Source organism: Pimephales promelas, chromosome 5 (assembly GCF_988280905.1).
Source record: "Pimephales promelas chromosome 5, fPimPro1.hap1.1, whole genome shotgun sequence".
NCBI classification, from domain to species: domain Eukaryota; kingdom Metazoa; phylum Chordata; class Actinopteri; order Cypriniformes; family Leuciscidae; genus Pimephales; species Pimephales promelas.
The window spans coordinates 3,242,398-3,246,406 of NC_142773.1; the positions used below are offsets into that span (position 1 = coordinate 3,242,398).

The 4,009-nt window shown below is 37.4% G+C and overlaps 1 long non-coding RNA gene across 1 annotated transcript; it reads left to right on the forward strand.

Moving 5' to 3' along the window:
* Positions 1 to 2,186: 2,186 nt before the first annotated feature.
* LOC148978822 (uncharacterized) lies at positions 2,187 to 3,309 on the forward strand. Its single transcript, XR_016168440.1, has 2 exons — positions 2,187 to 2,662; positions 3,202 to 3,309. It is a non-coding gene; the product is annotated as an uncharacterized LOC148978822 (long non-coding RNA).
* Positions 3,310 to 4,009: the final 700 nt, after the last annotated feature.

A 4,009-nucleotide genomic window follows, 5' to 3' on the forward strand; every position in this document is an offset into this window, starting at 1 on the left:
TTTCCGGCAGACTAGGCACTGTTAGTGCATTGCTGCCTCCCACTGGTGATAGAGACAGTCTACAAAACTCCCCTAGTCTATATTATACAAAATATTTGCCCGCTGTCTTCAGAAAATGAAATAATTCCTGTGCTCTCTTTGTTTGATTACGACCATCACCCATCAGAGATTATATCAACTCCCAGAACGTTTAGTCCAATGAACAACAATCTCCTTTCCTCAGCATATCTCAGACAGAACATGATGACATGTTTGACAGATTCCTGAACTCCACAGACTTGACACTTTCCCACTGTACTTATATTCCAAGACAGGATACAAAAAAAGACATTGACACTTACCGTCCCTGTGTTTTCCATAGGGTTTTTTTTATTTTTATTTATTTGAATTTTTTATTAATTCAAATGTACTATACACAAACAACAGAATACAAACATACAAAAAATAACAATGGGGGGAATAATATTTTAAACATTCTGATACATTAAAAGAATTACATGACACAGAATTACATGACACAGAAGAAAGGGAAAGGAATTACAAACAGATAATGTTTTTACGGCTTTCTTTTTTTTTCATACAACTTAAAGGGATAGTTCACTTTGAAATTAATTTTTGATATGTTTTAGCTTACCTCAAGGGGATCCAAGATGTAGGTGTCTTTGTTTCCACAGCATTTTCAATTTTGACATTTTTTGCTCAAACCGTTGTTGTCTGTCAGTCATACACTGGAGTTGAAGGGGGTCCTCAATAGACCTTTCTCACAACTTCCGTATTTGTGACCGGAAATACGCAATTGTCGTGGTAATCTTCTTCCGCTCCATTCATAACAGATAGCGCCGCAGGCAACTAGTGAGAGTTGTTGCGTACCGATCTTTTTTGTTATTCCCAAAAGCAGCCATACCTGTCGTTTTCATTCCTTCCCTCGTCAGTTCCCTGTCGATGAAGTTCGACGGAAACGGATTCAGGCAATCTGGCGGGATGTTATTGATCCTGTGATCTTCTGTACTTCTCATGTCACCATTCACTAAGCCGTCATTGTTTGTTTATTTTTTATGTTTTATGATTTGCGTATTTTTGAACGTTAGTTCATGTTCAACTGTATTAAGATATTTGTATCCAGCGGAATAAGCACATAAAATATACAGCACAATATAAAACAAGATAAATAAGAACACACAACAGTGGGCTACATATAAATTTAAAATATTAATATATACCATTCTGAGTATTTAACAATCTGAGTGTACAAGGAATAAATTAATATTTGTATAATTTTTCTTCATCTTTGATCGTTCTATCAACAGCAGTGCAAAAAATTCAGGATAACTGTTGAATAAAACTGACAGACTTCTTTCTGGTATTCACATCAAAATGTAGTAAATAATACTCCCTAAATATTAATAACTTTCCACACACTCCATCTTCTTACCTTTAATGAAAGTATATTGGGAAGAATGAGCTTCAGTTCTAAAATCAATATCATATTCATATCTTTGGTCTTAGATACATCAGCTGCAGACAAGCATCACCACAGCATTTTACAAAGTCACAACTGGACCATGACAAGTTTACATTTTTTCGAAGTTTTGAAGACTTTCTTATCAATTTTCTCCTCCCAGAGTAGTTTTTTCTGATGTGTTAACAGTTGACGGGAACTCCGTTTCCACAACGATTACGTATTTCCGGTTTTTGTGAAAAAGGTCTATCGGTTCACCTCAAAGAGCATGCACAGAGAAGTCAAAATTAAACATTTAATGACTCGTACATGTAAGTACACATTGATGGCCTAAGGCACGAAACGAGCGGTTTGTGTGAGAAAACGAACAGTATTTATATCGTTGTACCTCTTGTAATCATAGCCATGACAAAATGATCTGACGGCAAGGGCGCTTCGGTCTGCGCATGCGCCGGAAGTGATCGCTTGCACCCCTACGTCACTCTTTCCCAGATAGCAAACTGACATTGAATCAACGTGGAAATATGACATAGAAACAACGTTGATCTGACATTGTTTTGCTCATCGAATTAACGTTGAACCAACGTCAGACGCGTCATTCTTTCAAAACTAACGGAAAATCAACTTGAAATCAACGCGTTGTTTCAATGTTATGAAAGCAAACCAATTTTCGATTTTCATTTAGCTTTGAAGAATGCCGCGTCTGACGTTGGTTCAACGTTAAAGCAGAACTAAGTAACTTTTTTTACCTTAACTGAACAGCTTTGGAGTCATTGTAATGTTAATATTACTGATTTCGTGTTGAATGGTGATCGTCTCGCACCCCCCTGGTGCCTGTGAGCCGCAAAACCACCCTTGCAACTTTGGGCCGGCGGCTCGCCGGCCTCAGTGTTAGGAAGTATCGTGAGATTTCAGGTCTCGCGAGGTAACGAATTGCTTTACGGCACTATAGGCGCACACGCATGCGTACACGCCCCCGGCCATCCAGGAGCCGGCTAGCTATAAGAAAAAGGTAACGCTAGATATTGAATTCTTCAAGTTTCCGTGATGGCTGATGTAAAAGAAGAAGAAGAAGACAGCTCGGAAGTGTTTATCAGAGAAACAAAGAAGAGAAAACGGACCGGCTTTTTCAGAATAGAGAGAACTGAAAGAAAGCGAAGCCTGCAAAACCGATGCTGACCTGGCCTTCTTGCTGTTGCACTTGTAAGTATCTTTATAATAAACTGTGTTTAATGTTTGTATTTCTTGTAATTGTGACCTCGGGAGTCGGGATGTTTGCTATTGTCTGTTTTTTTTTTATTATTATGCTCGCTGTCTGTTACCGGCTTACTAGTACGTTAGATACTGTAACTTAGATGTTAGCATTTTCATTAGCAAACAAACTTGCTTGTTTTCTGTATAAGTGTTTTGTCCGTTCCTCTATCAGGGTTTATTTGTGTTTCTCAGATCGCATATAAATCGATATGAAATTCTACAAGTTATGCATTAGTTTAGCTTGTCGTCAGCCTCAGAATTAGTAACGTTATAATGCATGACTTGATAATGCATAAACCGACACGAGAGCTGCTAGCTAATAATGCAACTTTTTTATATTTATTTACCCACATTTACACAAACAGAACTATAAGTAAACGATAAATTGCATTGCAACTTCACACATGCAACTCCATCTGTGCTATTTTGACCTTGTCTATAAATGATATGTTGATAAAAGATTGATACATTTTCTTTTTCCTTTTTAGCTACAAGCGTTGGCAAGTGTTATCAACTCCGAGGCACCCCAGACCACCAGTACCACCGGTCTCAAGCTTCAATAATAAAATAAACAAACTTGTAATAAACAAATTAAACGTGTTTGACTTTCTTTGGTCAATCGTTACGATAGACAACTCGGATCACCAGAAAAATGATGAATGTAACGTAACATGTATTTTGATAATGCATAATCAAAGTAGCTATAACTGTAGGCTAAACTAAAAATAAATAAATAGCGGAAATATTTCTTATAGTATTATTGATTTTTAACCATAATGTTACTGATAACGTTTGGTAACACAATACAAATATACACTATCTCAACATTTGAATAATATTGTTCTGAGAATCATACCTCAGTGGATATGGCTCGGGCGTCAGTTTGGTTTGAAATGTGCTGGGGACAGAGACGCATTCGGAAGGGCATTTTCAAAAGTGCTGGGTAACGCATTCATTCTTTTTTCTCTTTCGAGTAGGAAATGTTTTGAACGACGATGTCCATAGCTTCCTGATGCACATAAATAAAAATGAGCACAATACAGTGATGGTCCGGCCAGAGGTTCCGCACTCGAATAGTTTTTATTTCCCCCTCATCAAAACCAATAATGTTTATCAGTGGTTGAATTGATATAATGTTTATCAGTGGTTTTATATGTTTTGATGAGTGGGGGAAAATATACGAGAGAGGAATTAGAAACCATGAGAAAAACGGACACGTTTGTGTGCATTTTGATTTGTGATTTCACCGGAAAGAATCTCCGCAACGGATTGAAGCGCGTTTCTGAGAGAAGGTAA